General features: G+C 34.7%; 1 long non-coding RNA gene across 2 annotated transcripts; it reads right to left on the bottom strand.

Annotated features, from left to right (window-relative positions):
* Positions 1 to 2535: 2535 nt before the first annotated feature.
* LOC127522492 (uncharacterized) lies at positions 2536 to 6972 on the bottom strand. 2 transcript variants are annotated; one of them, XR_007932613.1, is made up of 8 exons: positions 6533 to 6972; positions 6416 to 6439; positions 6115 to 6194; positions 5783 to 5826; positions 5675 to 5713; positions 5453 to 5534; positions 3478 to 3512; positions 2536 to 3178 (listed from the first exon to the last, which is right to left on the bottom strand). It is a non-coding gene; the product is annotated as an uncharacterized LOC127522492 (long non-coding RNA). The 2 variants fall into 2 exon arrangements; XR_007932614.1 differs by having other exon boundaries at positions 2536 to 3175.

Raw genomic sequence — 6972 nt, 5'->3', positions numbered from 1 at the left:
ATAAAAGATGGAAAGTGATATGTGCATCAGTGCAGCCTTAAACCTTGCAGTTGTCATGTATATAGTATAATTTTTTTAAATTTCACGTGTATATTATATCTCCTATATATATTATATCTTCTACACACACACACACACACACACACACACACACACACACACACACACAAAAGGTCATGTGATCAGAAAATAAAAAATAAATAAATAAAATAAATATGTGTAAATATGTAACATATTCTCATGTGTCTCATTACCTAGTTACCTAGAATGCATAAGTGTTTCCCTAAGGCAAAAAAAGTCGCAAGTAACTAACAACTAACAACAAGGTCGCTAGAGACCCAAATAATAATAATAAAAACACTTTCAACTTTTCAACAAGGATTTCAATTTTCGTGTGCTAATGATGTGTATGGGGGCTTGTTGTATTTACCTAACATTACCTCATGTCTTTGCTCTAAACTTTCTTCCCTGACTTTCTACCAGACACTTCTAATCAGACTAACCACAAGATGTCACTATGAACGCAACAACGCGCTTGATTGCCCATCAGAGAACAAATCGCTCATTGAAAGGCTAACGACTGGTAATCGGCCATTGACCTATTGTGGGCATTTGCTTCCCTGTGATTCCCAGCTGTGAAAAGCCTATGGACTCGCAATAATCCACATAAACCTCCTAATAACGTTCACAGAGCATTTTTAGCGATAAATACTTAAAGATTGACATCATGGTTTACACGTGAAGAATGAGGTAATTTCTGAAAGGTTTTGCGTAATTAGTTACCAGTAATAGCTAAGACTGTAATCGCATGAAAACTGTATTTTTCCTGATAATCTCTTCTTAAAAAGGACCTCGTGAATGAATCATTTATGTGAATGAATCATTTATGTGAACTCCATTTGATTTGAATGTATTGACTGATATTTTGGTTCCCTGAACCGCGTGACTGCTGTTTTCGAAGAAAGAACGACACTTGGTGGAAACCAAGTGCGGGCTGTGGAGCATTTTATTGGTTGGACCTGCTGAACGAATTTTCACTGAACGAGTCGCGAGTCTGAACGAGACTCGAAGCGGCACTGCATTAAAAGGTCGCATATGCAAACGCGATGAATGTGAACATTTGCTGACGCATTGCACAATTTTCTCTCCTTCCTGTGAACCAAATTCATTTACATCTCGTGCTGAACGAACCTTACTTTGTTATTGTTGTCTCTTTTTATAGCTTGATTAAAAAGGTCGACGAAAAAAATAATAGATCTGCCAATACATCTGAAGTCTTAGTATGCTTAAAGGGTAGTTCATCCAAAAATGAAAATAATGTCATTTATTACTCACCCTCATGCCGTTCCACACCCATAAGACCTTCGTTAATTTTCGGAACGCAAATTAAGATATTTTTGTTGAAATCCGATGGCTCGGTGAGGCCTGCATAGCCAGCAATGACATTTCCTCTCTCAAGATCCTATTGTACTAAAAACATATTTAAATTAGTTAATGTGAGTACAGTGGTTCAATATTAATATTATAAAGCGACGAGAATATTTTTGGTGCGCTAAAAAAACAAATAACGACTTATATAGTGATGGCCGATTTTAAAACACTGCTTCAGCTTCGGAGTGTTATGAATCAGCGGTTCGGAGCGCCAAAGTCACGTGTTTTCAGCAGTTTGGCTGTTTGACATGCGATCCGAATCATGATTCGATACGCTGATTCATAACGCTCCGAAGCTTCCTGAAGCAGTGTTTTGAAATCGGCCATCATTATATAAGTCGTTATTTTGTTTTTTTGGCGCACCAAAAATATTCTCGTCGCTTTATAATATTAATATTGAACCACTGTACTCACACGAACTGATTTAAATATGTTTTTAGTACATTAATGGATCTTGAGAGAGGAAATGTCATTGCTGGCTATGCAGGCCTCACCCCAGCCGGCATTTCAACGTTGATTCACCGGTGAATCAACGTCGGGTACCATGGTTGAATCAACGTTGGATTACCTTTCGGTTTTGCAAATTGGATCAACGTTAATATTGTGACGTTGTTTCATCGTTGAGATTACGACGTTGTTTCACCGTTGATATCGCGTCGTGCTTTCACCGTCTTATGGTTGAATTAATGTTGGATTACCTTTCGATTTTGCAAATTGGATCAACGTTGAAAATGCGACGTTGTTTCACCCTCTTACCTTCAACATGGATGAATACACTATTTTACATTAAATTACAATCTAGTTTGCGTTTGTACTAACATGACAATACTAAATAATTACTGTACATGCACTAATAAATACTAAAAAATACTGTATAAAACAAATAAACATCTCAACTTTGCAATGTTTAGAGGTAATATTAAAAACCTGTAGCATACAATATGAAAATGAAAGGGTTATTTTTCTACAATTACAGCACAAACCTTAAATCAAGACTTTTCTAGCTCAAAATGATGCAGAAGTAAAATCTGTATTATGTACCCACATTCATGTGTACTATACCTTCAACTAGATTTAAAAAAAAAAACTCTTTACAAGCACAAATTCTTAAATATTTTAATTATTTTTTTATTTTATTTTGAGAACATCATATGCAGTGTCTGACAGTATTTTGTAAGACCGATAGACCTCAGTCCGTCTAGAGAGGGATTGCACTCCATAAGAAAACTGTAAATTTTAAAGATAAATCAAGAAATGCAGTATTCATCTTCCTAAAAAGATGGTTGATGCTGTGGACCAGGGACCTTGACTTGCGTTGACTGTGGTGGTTGTGAATGTGATGACTGGCGAAGGATGTTGAAGAGGGAGGGTACCGATATTTCTGACCTGGAACTGCCTTTTGTGCAGTGGAGGTGCGTAGAACAGTTTGAGAATGGACACAGGCAGGAGCCTGCAACAGAACCGTGTTGGTGGAAAAGGGGTATCGGAGCATGTGACTGCCTGCCTGAGTTTTGTTAATAGCTGGAGACAGCATCAGATTTGACAGAGGCAGCCACCTAGTAATTCACTATGCAGGAAAAATAAAACCCTGCCTTAAATTAAATACATTTAATATTTAAGGAGAAAAGCCTTGTTCAGTGCTTGGACACATAGTAGTTGTGGTTTGGGTGATCCAAGACAGTCCTAGCTCAAGGTCCTTTCTGATGCCATCCCCTCCACTCTCTTCACTTGTTCACTGTCTTTACTGCTGTGTATATTAAAAACAAACATACATCAAAACATATTATCATTTTAATACTTACACTTTACAGTTCATTCAGTTGCATCTACCAATGCAGGTTTATATTGTTTCCTCTGGGGGCTCCATATATTACTAATTATATGGAGAAACATTACACAACAGAATCCTATCTATACTTTGTATTAAGTAAACCAATTAAAACCAACCTAAGTACATTTATATTCAATTAAGTAATCGAAAATCACAAAATGTTAATAAATCAACTAGAAAAAGAAGTGACAGTGATATAGACAACAATCTCTTACCAAATTGCCAGTAATCAGCCAGATGTTTGGTGAATCTACAAAAAGGAAAGAAATGGTTCACTGAAAAGTCCTTAAAATCAGGTATTTAATTTTTACTATAGATCTTTTCATATTTCCGGGTTTCTCAGAAGTGGAAGTCGTTATAGTTGGGTAAAAGTCTATGGCGGTGAATGAGGGAATAAATTAAATATATTTTTTGTGTTCCAATTTTATCAAATAGCAAAAGAAAAACTAAACAGTGTTTTCACAACTTTCAAAAAGATGAAAAAATAGAGAGAGATTGATAACGGCAGTCAGTAGAGAGAAAGATGTCTACTTTACCGTCACTCCCATAGCTGCTACAGGAAATCGTATTGGCTATAAGTGAAATACACTAGAAAGTCTTTCAACAAACAAAGGTGGATCTTTAATTTCTTTATAATGTAAATGTATGTTTCAGAATGGGGCATTTGTATGATTTGTACATATAAATAACCCAGTCTGTCTAACTGCATCACTATATACAGACATTACAGGTCAAACCATCCTGATGTTCTTTTTATCTAAATAAACAACATATTATATGACTTTTAAAGGGTTAGTGCACCCAAAAATGAAATTTCTGTCATTAATTACTCACCCTCATGTCATTCCAAACCCATAAGACATTAAGTAAGTTCATATAATAAGTTCATCTACAGAACACAAATGAAGATATTTTTGCAGGCCCAGAAAGATAGTAAAGACATTGTTAAATTAGCCCATGTGACTACAGTGGTTCAACCTTAATGTTATAAAGCGACCACAATACTTTTTGTGTGCAAAAAATAAAGCTGTTTTTTTTTTCTGCACACAAAAAGTATTCTCATCGCTTCATAACATTAAGGTTGAACCCCTGTAGTCACGTAGACTATTTTAACGAAGTCTTTACTACCTTTCTGGGCCATAAATAGGTAATAACGTTGCAGTCTATGGAGGGTTAGAAAGCGCTCAGATTTCATCAAAAATTTCTTCATTTGTGTTCCGAAGATGAACGAAGGTCTTATGAGTTTGGAACAACATGAGAGTGAGTAATTAATGACAAATTTCATTTTTGGGTGAAACTAACCCTTTAAGATACACGGCATAAAAAAATCAGTGGTATATTTCATATACCTCAACGGAATTGAGGTAATTTGTTTTATTTGTTCTTATTTTATTACTGTCTGTTTACTTGTCTTTTTTGTAAATTCAATTCAGTTTGAAATCAAGCTTTCTTGTGCTGCATGTGAGCTATTGCAACAAAGTTACCCTATTGTAAAGACAGAAATACAGAGTGAGCAAATATTTAAGTGAGAATGGTCATTGTAATTGAGCTATGTTTAAATATGTAAACAAAAGCCTATATTAAAATCTGTTCATCATATATAGCGGACGTGTCTCTTCAGAAGACTTGAATTAAACGGCTCCATTCAAATTGATTACTATACTATAATTCATGCACTTCATAAATACGGTGAAAGTGCTTTATTGAAAGTAGCAATTTTCTACTTAGATCTATGATTTGATTGAATATTGTTTGGTAATTCATTAAATATCGCCGGCTAAAAAGTAATTAGTAATTTGTAATTTGAGTAGTTTTTGAGAAGAGTAATTTGTACTTTTACTCGAGTACTTTTTGACACCAGTACTCTTACTTGTAATTGAGTATTATTTCAGCAATGTAAAAGTACTTGTACTTAAGTACAAATTTTCAGTACTCTTTCTACCACTGAAAGTCTCTAACGATAGACATTTTATTTCATGGTAACGATATATAACGTTACCATGAAACGTTATATAGCCCTAAACAATAATAAATGTCCAAGCTTATCGATACTGCAAGGTTTCATAATTTAGCCCCAGGGCCCATTTAATGACAGGTTTTGGTACCCTCCCTACATATAAGTATATAAAGGATGAAAGCCTGTTGTGTCAGTCTCTTTATTTGTGACTGTGCAGCTATTGTGAAACTCACCATCTTCATGTACTGAGTGTGAATGGCATCAAGGCCTTGTCCTGAAGAATCTCAGCACCAAACGCTAGAGATTGCATCTCATCTGGTAACAAGAGTAAACATAATTTTAAGAACTCTAATGATACCCCCTGATATTGCATTGGTGATATAATTCAAACATATCAGAGGCAAAGAGTATGAGCAATGAGTAAGCTGGCCAAATTTCTGTCGAAATTAACTTACATGCTTAAAGTTGTCGACCCCCTGAACCACAGTCAGCATCTATAAGTAAAAAGTATTTAAGTAACAAATAAAAAATACATACATGTATACAAACAAATAAATAAATACCTTTGAGTGGAACAGTATGGTGTCTGTCTCACTAGCAAACATAACTACAAACAGACATAGAGAAATACAATAAAATAGATTAATGACCATGATATCCTGTTATATTAGTTAAATAAATGATTATAACTACAAGCATTATAACATTTTATTTGTCACCAATGTTCCCTCATTTAGCTGATTATTTAGCCTACGGGCCTTTCAAAGACAATCTCACTGAAACAACCTGGGGTTAATGATTTTAAAATGTGAGACCTCTTTCAAAAACATGTAAAAATCTTACAGACCCAAAACTTTTCTACAGTAGTATACTGTATGTTTGAGGTTTTGCTTACTATAGTCATCTGGTTCATAGCCTTTGACAGGAGGTCGCTCAGCTCTGCTGGAGTGCAGGAGGCCATCAGCATGGAAGGATCTAGGAACATAACATGCAATTTGTCACAGAGCCAACATTATTTAGTATAAAATGCCAGGTTTATTACAAGGAACCAAACTAGAGCAGAGGTGGAATGCAGAAAAGAGAAAGAATAATATACATAATATTAAAATATATATATATATATATATATTACTTAAGATAACAACATTTATATTTTTAGTTTTAGAATTCAGTATCGTACATGTAGTGTCACTTACGTTTGGATGTCAAAGACTTCTTAACTAATAAGAAAATTGTAGATGCATGGTGATATAGGTTAGATATATCGTGAAATAAATGCATTTTAAAGTATTTAATGAGCTTTCTCAGTTCACCTGTGTTTCCTCCTTCTCTGTCAGCTTCCCCTTTGTTGTAGAGGGGCTTTTCTGTCGCCCCTGAAATTGCAGAACATTTTTTATCCATATTTGTTTACCATTAGAGATCAAAACGTGTTTGAAACAGTTTCAGTTAATTTTCGCGCTCCGTGTAAGTGACGTCACCGATTAACGGTACAGCAACTTTAACATTAAATAAATTAGTTTACTATCATCCATTAACAATTTGCCAGCAAAACCTCTACAAAACTATTATAACATCTCATCTATACATAAAGATGCGATTAAAAGCCCAAACTTTCATTAAATAAGAGCTCAAAATACAGAGTTAGTTAGCCAACCGCTTCTGAAAACGGTTGAGATGCTAACGGATTTTTTCGAAGACACTAAATAATTTCTTTGAAGTAAATATTCAACAGAAGTGTATCAATTACACGTAA

This window comes from Ctenopharyngodon idella, chromosome 11, assembly GCF_019924925.1.
Source record: "Ctenopharyngodon idella isolate HZGC_01 chromosome 11, HZGC01, whole genome shotgun sequence".
NCBI lineage: Eukaryota > Metazoa > Chordata > Actinopteri > Cypriniformes > Xenocyprididae > Ctenopharyngodon > Ctenopharyngodon idella.
This window is presented reverse-complemented; position numbering and strand designations above follow the sequence as displayed.